At 45.8% G+C, this 8,558-nt stretch overlaps 1 long non-coding RNA gene across 1 annotated transcript; it reads left to right on the plus strand.

Annotated features, from left to right (window-relative positions):
- The first annotated feature begins 280 nt into the window (after positions 1–280).
- LOC135329369 (uncharacterized) lies at positions 281–4,243 on the plus strand. The gene is made up of 3 exons (XR_010390809.1): positions 281–545; positions 847–1,116; positions 3,849–4,243. It is a non-coding gene; the product is annotated as an uncharacterized LOC135329369 (long non-coding RNA).
- The last annotated feature ends 4,315 nt before the right edge of the window (positions 4,244–8,558 follow it).

The following is an 8,558-nucleotide window of genomic DNA, read 5'->3' on the forward strand; positions in this document are numbered from 1 at the left end:
AAAATCAGCTTTGCACACACAGTATGAGTGTTAAAGAAATCTTACTTTATCTTGAGGAACAGCTGACATAAGACTGCAAATCTGCAGATGCTTGTGTGCTAGCAGGTAGCTGTAGTGCAGAGCGGTGCTGTGCACCTGAGCCTGCGTTGGGGCACCAACGTGGCCCTGCTCGCGCGCCCGTGGCCTCGGAGGGCTGAGCAGCTGAAGCACCACTGGGGGAAAGCGGAGACTCGTGTGCGCACACGGGCCGGGGACTGGCCCACCAGCAAGAGAGCAGTGGCCTTGCTCGAGCAACACCAAGCTCCTGCCTGCCTCTGCAGTACCCGGCTGGCTGGAGCAGACGGCATCACACTCGGCCTCCGCTCTCCTCGCCTCGATCATCCTGCCTCTCCTCAAACACTGAGACATCTTCTGTAACCTGCACAGGTACCCAGCACCTGGAAGGAGAGACTGCGCAGTGTTTCAAGAGTTTTCCTTAATCCTACGTGGGAATACGTGAAGGCTCAAACTGCTGTAGACCAGATGCACCCAGCAAAGGAAGACAGGTACGTGCAGGAGGTAACACAGCATTTGTCCCACTTGCGTTAGGACGGGGTACAGGTGTCCACCCACTTTTGGAAAGTACTGAAGTTTGGATACATGCTTAGAAGAAAACATTTGTTTACAAGGTGTGTTGAATTGGGGTCTAAATCTTTAGGTGATCCCTGGGGAAGTGTAAGTGTCGCATTGCGGGGTTTGTCTTCTACATTCAGACTCGCCCAAGTGGCAGTTCTTAGCCAAAGTTGTTTGCTTGCTTTTTGTCTGTGCTGCTCCCAGCAAACTGTGCTCTTTCCCTCCTCCTTGTAGCAGGAGAGGAGAATACAGCCACGTCCAGTCTACGGACACCAGCGCGTCCCGTCGTGCAGGGGCTTTGCCTTGCCCACTACGGCTCCCGAAGGCTTTGCTGTCAGCGCTCGGCAGCCTTTCTGCCGAGCTCCTCGGCGTGTTGTTGCGATGCCCTCCTGACCCTCCGGACTGGAGGTCGTGACACAGGTAGCTCACGCTCAGCCACACGGTCACCCCAGGCAAATGAGATCTGCTTTGTTCAAGTGTTGTCATCTACTGCGTAACAGACAGGTAAGTGATAACCCTTGTGCGGGCTGGAAGTAAGGAGTGGCAAAAATACTTGGCCACGTACTCTTCTCTTAAATGCAGCTCTTTAGTTTGTTTGTAGGCTACATCATCCGTAATATAGCATTAGTATGAATTACGTTCTTTAATTCCTTCTGTTATTTTGAAAAGCTGTATAAGTTGTGTTAAAACTGTCCTATTTTCCTTGCGACTTCCTCTCCAGAGGAAGGCGCCCCGTATACTCTGGTTATAATTTCATACTGAATTATCATCAGTGGGTCTCAGCTGCGTTGCACTAAAATTGTTTTCCTGTTGTAATCTTATATAATAATGGGCTCCTAATGACTTTTCTAATAGACATCCAGGATGCAAATTGACTGTTTTTCAACTTTATAAGTTTTCATTGAAGGAGCAGCGTAATGGAATCATCAGGAAGGTTTCTAAGAGTTCCTTCCCAGTTGTTTTGCTCTGATAACATAGACTCTGTATGCTCATATTTACATCAAGAGATCGTTGGGAAGTACTAGGAAACTAGGTTTAGTGCTATTTAAGAAAAAAAAAAAGTGTGTTTGATAGGTGGTGTACTTTGTGGAACAGTTGTCTGAGCCTAAGTGGAGATCCAAGGGGAATTATGGGTGCTCATGAGCTTTCGAGACTGTTTAATGATGATGGAGTTTCATTTTATTTTATCTCCTATACTTTGTGGTTGAGGCTACAGGATTGCAAGGAAGTATTAAAATTCATTGAAAGAAAATTTTCCCGCAGGGAAGATATGCATCTGATACTCATCAATCATCCAGAACTGACACGAGCTGTTTTGTTTTAGGGTGAATGAAAGGGTGGTGGGTTGAAGGTAAGTATAGCTAGAAGAACTGTGTTAGAAAAACGACAACCAGTGACCACGAGGAGAGCAAGCACGGTAGCATACAGGTTTTAGAATACCAGTGTTGGTTACACATCTTATAAAAGCAGCTAAACAAAGTGTTTCTCTGGCATGTGTAGGGCCAAACTGCTCCTATATACTCTGAGGTAAATGAGGTCTCTAATCTGGTTTATGCTTTGTCTGTGAGTCATCATTTATGTAAGGAACTCTCACAACCATGAAGTGATCCTTTACTCAAAGTTTCAGTGGAAATTCCTGATAAGCATTTCTGGGTGAAAGCTGGGCATGCGCTTGTCTTGCAAGTCCAGTGCTTACTTCTGCAGAGTTTTTATTTGTTCTCTCTTCCACTCATATCTATTCAGCTTTGGCTCCTGCTGGCTGAGAAAAGCCACTGTCAATGCTCTGTGGTCATTGGGAGGCTGCTGGGAAAAAAAAAAAAAAAAAAAAAAAAGCACTCGTCCTTTCTTTAGTTCAGCGTCATTTGACTCTCCCACAGTTAAAAGATTTCCAGAGGGATTTTTTGTTCTACTGCTTCTCCCTGTGCAACATGCTGAAGAGGTGAGATTTTTTTGTTGGCTCAAATCTTTCTATTTGTTGTGTGTTTAAAACCCTCAACAGAACTGCTAGTGCTGTGGGCCCAAGGCCTGAGGCATGCTGAAGTCTGGCTAATAAAGATCCTAAAATTTTCACATTAAATGCAGATCTCTCTGGTCATCTCCTCAAGTTCTTGGAGTTACACACTACATTTTCTTGGCAGGAAGGAGATTACGGACCATTCTTTGTGCTTTGTTTATCCATTTTCTATGCTGTTGCACTGAGCTCAGCCTTTGCATTTTCACCATCACTTCTACCTCAGCAAGCCTCCCTGATCCCAAATGCTGCTGCGCCCTGGGTTGCAGGGCCAAACTCTGGATCCTTCCATAGCTTTTACCCAGCCAGACTCAGCTCTGAGACCCGGTAAGAAGACAAAGATGCTATAAAGGGCTGAGCAAGAGTTTCTGAGTTTGGAGATTGTCAAGCAACTTCTTGTCACATTAGTATTGCTCCTGGCCGCTTTTATGAGCGGTTCCACAAATTTTCTTCGTGTGACTTTGTCTATACCCTCCCCTTCTGCCCTGAGCTTCCTGCCTGGGAACCTGCGCTCCTGTGGTCCTTCTGACATCTTCAGACGTCCACCCTTCCTTTCTTTTCCATATTGCCAAGAAGGTGCAGAGCTGAGCAAGCACAAACTGTACTGGCCACTTCCCTGGGTTAATCCTCCCGTGCTGCCGGGCAAACACCACACCATCGCTAAGAGCAACAGCCTTTCTCACTCTGTCTTTTCTCGGTGGCTTTTCAGTGTGTGGATCTTGGAGACCCCATAGAAGATTTTGTGTAGAAATACAATATTGCAGCCTCTTGCTTTTATTGGCTGGGGTGTAATCCTTCGCTCAGTGTTGCTTTTGTCGAGTTGTTCCTCCTGTGTCTGCTGCTAGCTGAGTGGAGCTTTGCCGCTTCAGAGGGCTGGTGAGAGACCGAGCGCATCCGTGCCTGTGTGCTGCTTCCAGGCAGCACCCCCAGGACAAAGAAGAAATGCGCTGCTCCTTGGGTGGGCCCAGATGATTCACTTTGAACAAAGAGTATTAAAAGTGGAGCTTGCTGTGAATGTTTTGAAGAAAACATTCTTATTGGAAATTACTGACTTTGTCTGAATCCTGCATGTCGATTTGGTCAAAATCTGCTGGGAGATTTCTCAGGCCCGAGATGGAAATTATTGTAGAAGCGAGAAATAATTAGGACATTCATTTTCGGATGTGGGAAGTTTGGGTTCAAGACCCTGGTCTTTTTAGACAGAGCTTTACTCTTCCTCTCTCAGGTTTCCAGTCTGAGTAACTACTTTTGAAATGAAAACAAAGGTCCGAGCGAACGTAGGGCTCAGACGGTCGGGCTGGCTGGCTGTTTCGGTGACCAGCGGGGAGAGCTGTGACGGGAGCACGCCGGAGACCACTGCACGATCCGTCCGAGTCAAAGGATTCGGAAGTAAATCTCCCCCGGCCCGGGGGTCTGATACAGCAGATCGCTTGTGTTGATAATCATAACAGCTTTTTATGGCAAAAAGAGGAGAAATGCTGTATTGCATGTTAATTAGGCTTATAAAACATTAAAACGATTTTTTTTTAATTGAGAAACCTAATCAGACCATCTTGGTCTGATTTTGTCTTTCAGTAAAAGACAGATAAAACCTGGTGATGGATAAATTATATATACTTAAATGAGCATTCATTTCCAGTTCAGTTATTAGCAATGTCCATGGTCTGGTCTTTCTAATATGTTCCCTTTGTAGCAGCTTGTTTTCCTTGCCCGCAGCGCTGCCTGTCTCACTGTTCGGGCTCCGATTTCCATGCAGGCCGTCTGCCTCCAAGCCACGTGGGGTTTTTAGTTTTGTCCTTTTTAAAATTCACTGGAAAAATCCTTTCACCAACTTTTGACAATACTGTTAGGGACACTGTGTTATTCTGTCCTTGTTCAAAAATAAATTACACCCATTTTTCCGAGGCCAGCTAATGCTTCTGTGCTCAGAGTGGGGACGAGAAAATTCGGTAAGGAAACAAGCAGGCATCAAAGATCCTTTTCTCTTAGAAGCTATCCATTTTCTGCCAAGTGATGACTTCTTAAAAAAGCACAATTTGTGTAGAAGAGTTCTCCCAGCAAAGGAAACAGCTGAGCTCAAATGCAGAGGGCCCGAAAGCCAAAAAGGGCAAAGCAGAGGGAGTCTGTGGGACAGGGAAGAAGATAGGGTTAGGATTAGCTGTTTGCAGTGTCGGATCCAATCCTGCCCTGTGGGCTGGGGGAGGAAGAAGGGGAGGTTTGAAATGCCTGGTCTGAGAAACCAAGGTGAGGAAGCTGAGGAGGAAGATGGGGCTGAGTAGCCGTGGTGATGAGAAGGGATTGTGGCAGAGGATGGAGACTAGGAGGGGATTGGGTTTACGATGAGGAGCTGCAGAGAATCAGGATGAAGATTAATCAGGATTAATGCAAGTGCAGGCGAGAGAGGCCAGAGCAGCAGGAATCGGGACTGGATAGCAAGAGAAGCCGAAAAGTCTGTCCCTGCGCGTGTGTGCTTCCCTCCAGGACGCGGAGCTGCGTCCGAGCGTCCCAGGTCTCACCTTTCCTCTTCTGCAGGCAAAGATCAGTAGCATCCACTGGGAAAGTGTCTTTCTCTCCATATGGAGCTGATTACCTGGGCAATATATGTAATATTTATTAAAATGAATGCATGTTATTTGAATTTCACAGTGGAGGAGTCAAAAAAAATAAATAAATAAAAAAAAGGAGAATTAGGAAAACATATGTACCTGGATGACTGTAACAAGATTTTTTTCCTTCTCTTTGGGAAAGAGTAAAAACTAATATTTATGTTTCTCATAGATATAGCAAGTGCCTCTTCCAAGTATAATGAAGAAATCCTCTCCTTGCTCCTTTAGATCACTGTCACTGCCAAGCTGCAGTGATGCTGGCAGTGCATGGGGGCTATAGGATATTTGTGCTTTTGGCTGTGACCTTTCAATGAAGGGCTGAAAACCTTCCTCCCCTTCCATCCAGCCCTGACATCCCGAGAAACCAGCGAGCAATTGTTTTGCCAGCCTGAGTTTATGCCTGCAGCGCTAGGTACTGAACCGTTTAACCGTTTGCAAATGTCAGCAGTTCTAGCTTATCTATTAAAATGCTCCACTGAATTTCAAACTACTGTCATGAAGATGTACAAAAATACTTCTTTCTTTCCTATGTGAAGTGTGCCATCTGTGCATTGTTTAATGAAGTACCATTTTCCACTCTTTAGAAGGCTTAAATAGTGTCATTGATGAGTCATAAAAGTGACTTTTGGTCACTTTTGAATTTGGGGCCGAATTTGGTCCAAATTCCCTGAGTATTCATGGTGCATTGGTATTAGTATCTGTGTGTTTCTTGATGTTCCTGCAGTCTGAAAAAACGAGATGCATAAATTTCAGTTTGACTAAGTCAAGCAAATATTCTCATGCTGATGTTCAATGATAAACTCATATAGGACACCAGAACATGCAGAATACAATTTTTAAAAGTCTGCTTAGAGTCCCCTTCCTGCACAGTGCTGGAGAAGCTGGGTGAGCATGCATGTGAATTAGATTGCTTGGAGATTGTGGGTACGTCCACACTGCACCCTGCGCTGTGTTATACCCGACTGCGCGAGTCCGCAGTGCTGCGCGAGGCAGGGACAGAGAGGGGCCTCTCCTCCCCTCCGGGGAACATCGCAAGGAGCCCACGTGAAATGAGCTGTGAAAACACGGTCGGCAGGATGAACGTGCCCCATGAAGCCACCGCTGACCCCCCAGCGAAGGGGCTGCCATCCCCAGTTCAGAAACTTCTTGTGCATTTCTTATCTGTGAAAATGAAGAGTCTGCCGATTCAGGGCAGCCCCGTGAGAGCTGGTGGGTGCACGTAAGGAGATGTGCATAAGCACAATGATGCTAGTGGGTATTGTCACCCTGCTCTTCCCCTGCAGAAGTGATGTGGAATTAAAGTGCAGCGTGAATTTTCCAGGAGGTAACATAGAGCTCATTCGCTGCCTGCGGAAGCAGTTCAGTCTGACCTTATGTGGCAGGGTATTTTCCTCTGCTTCAAATCTTGCATTTGATATTCAGTGCAGTGAGATTCAGTCCTCTTTCTCACTTACTTTAATATTTTGCTCTTGTTAATTCTGTTTAATCTTTTCCTCCCTGATTTCTTTTACCTTTTTGTCTGACTTCCTCTTGGAAAGCAAACCGTGAGATCAGAAATCCAATTTAAAGTTGGTAGGATCATGACAACAAAGAGGAGAAGGATGGGAATTACAGAAGGGCCAATGCCATGCAGGAACAAAGACTGCAGCGCTCCAGAATCACTTAGGCCCTTCTGAGAGCTCGCTCAGCAATCGTAATAATGCCCGGTCTTTTCAAAGGAACACAAAGGTGTGGGTCATCAAATCTTGTTTTAAAAATCCGCAGAAGTGGGTCATCTAACTGCCTTTAGAGTCCTTTGGAAATGCCTTCCATGAATACTTCTTGGAGACTTACCTAGTTCTCAGTGACAACAAAGGAGGGAAGGTAGAGATGAGGGGAGTAAAATGTACTAGTTGGAAATGCTAACAAGAATGAAGGCTATCTAACAAGACTAGATTAATTATTCAGGAAGGAACCTCAGTTTTCAGGAGTGTGTTAGCTGTTCTTCGCTTCTTTTCTTCCTATTTTCTCTGAAATCCATATGCCTTCTGCCCTTACCTACCTTTTTGCTAAATGAACAAAAAAATAGTGGCTAGTTTCTGCATGTTGCTTATTACCATTTTGTGTGCTCTGTGCAAGTGTCCCCTGTTGGTTTTTTTGGGTTTTTTTCATGGTGTGCTTTTCCTCTGCCGTCCATTTCTGCCCTCTTCCGCTGGGGACGAGTTCCTGGGAGTGGAGTCAGGAGGATCAGAATTCGTTGGTCCTCTTTTCTTCTCTGTAGTAGATGACATCTCCTAGAAAATGCCACCAACTGGGACACAAAGTATTGCTGTCAGAGCTCGGGCAGAAGGCTTTGAAGTTGTTCTGAGCTTCTAGACATCTAATTAAAAGCAGATATATCATTGTTGTTTGTGATACTTCTATTCAAGGCTTTGCATCTTGGTCTGATTTTCTGCTACATCTTGGTCTGATTTCCTGTCTAGTTGATAGATATCGATTGTGTCTGGTTTCAGGCTTCTTTCAAATACTTTTCTTAGCCGAGAGCTTTTAGTGGCGGGCAAAGGACTGGACAAAAACGATCTGGCCCTCACAGGAGGGAAGAGGCGTGCAAGCAGGAGCTGACCGTGCACGGGGCAGGAAAGAACAGACAGCCCGCTTGAAAAGTCAGGGGCACCAGGACAGTAGAGCCAGTCCCAGACTTTGCCACCGTCGCTGTGTGTCACCGTGGGAAGTCTGTTAATTTTTATACCTCAGTTCTCCTTGTGTAGAATGAGTTTGGCACCACCTCCTTCGCCTCTGGTCTGTTTGTAGAGCTTCAATCTGAGGGTTCAGATCTAGACAGAGGTGACTCAGTCTAAACTGGGAGTTTCCACAGGCTGCCTGAAGGAAGTTGTATTCCCACACTGTCTCCGTGCGTGGATATTCACAAACAGTTAATGTGTATCAGTAATGAACCCAGCTAACAGCACCTACCAATCCGTGGCATGTTGACCCTCATTGCCAAAGAGAGGTAGTTTACTGGGAGAAGGGAGCAGAGTAGAAGCAAGATTTTGTTGCCTCCTTCTGACTTAAGGGTCAGAATCGAGACCAGGCTGGGCTGATCCACCGGGGCAGTGTGTCTCCTACACCTGGGGCTTCGAGGCGTGAAGTCTCCCCTCTCCTTTACAGCTGAAACATGCCATTTAGGAGCGCCTCGAAAGTACCTGCGTGCGAAAAGTATTTCTCATTAGTCATCGTCATCTCAAGCAAACACATCTCACAGCTGACTTAAACATGAGTCTGGTCTATTTTACATTCCTTAACTAGTATCTTATCCATGCTCTATTAAAGGTGTCATCTGAGTAGTCTAC

This window comes from Dromaius novaehollandiae, chromosome 10, assembly GCF_036370855.1.
Source record: "Dromaius novaehollandiae isolate bDroNov1 chromosome 10, bDroNov1.hap1, whole genome shotgun sequence".
Classification (NCBI taxonomy): domain Eukaryota; kingdom Metazoa; phylum Chordata; class Aves; order Casuariiformes; family Dromaiidae; genus Dromaius; species Dromaius novaehollandiae.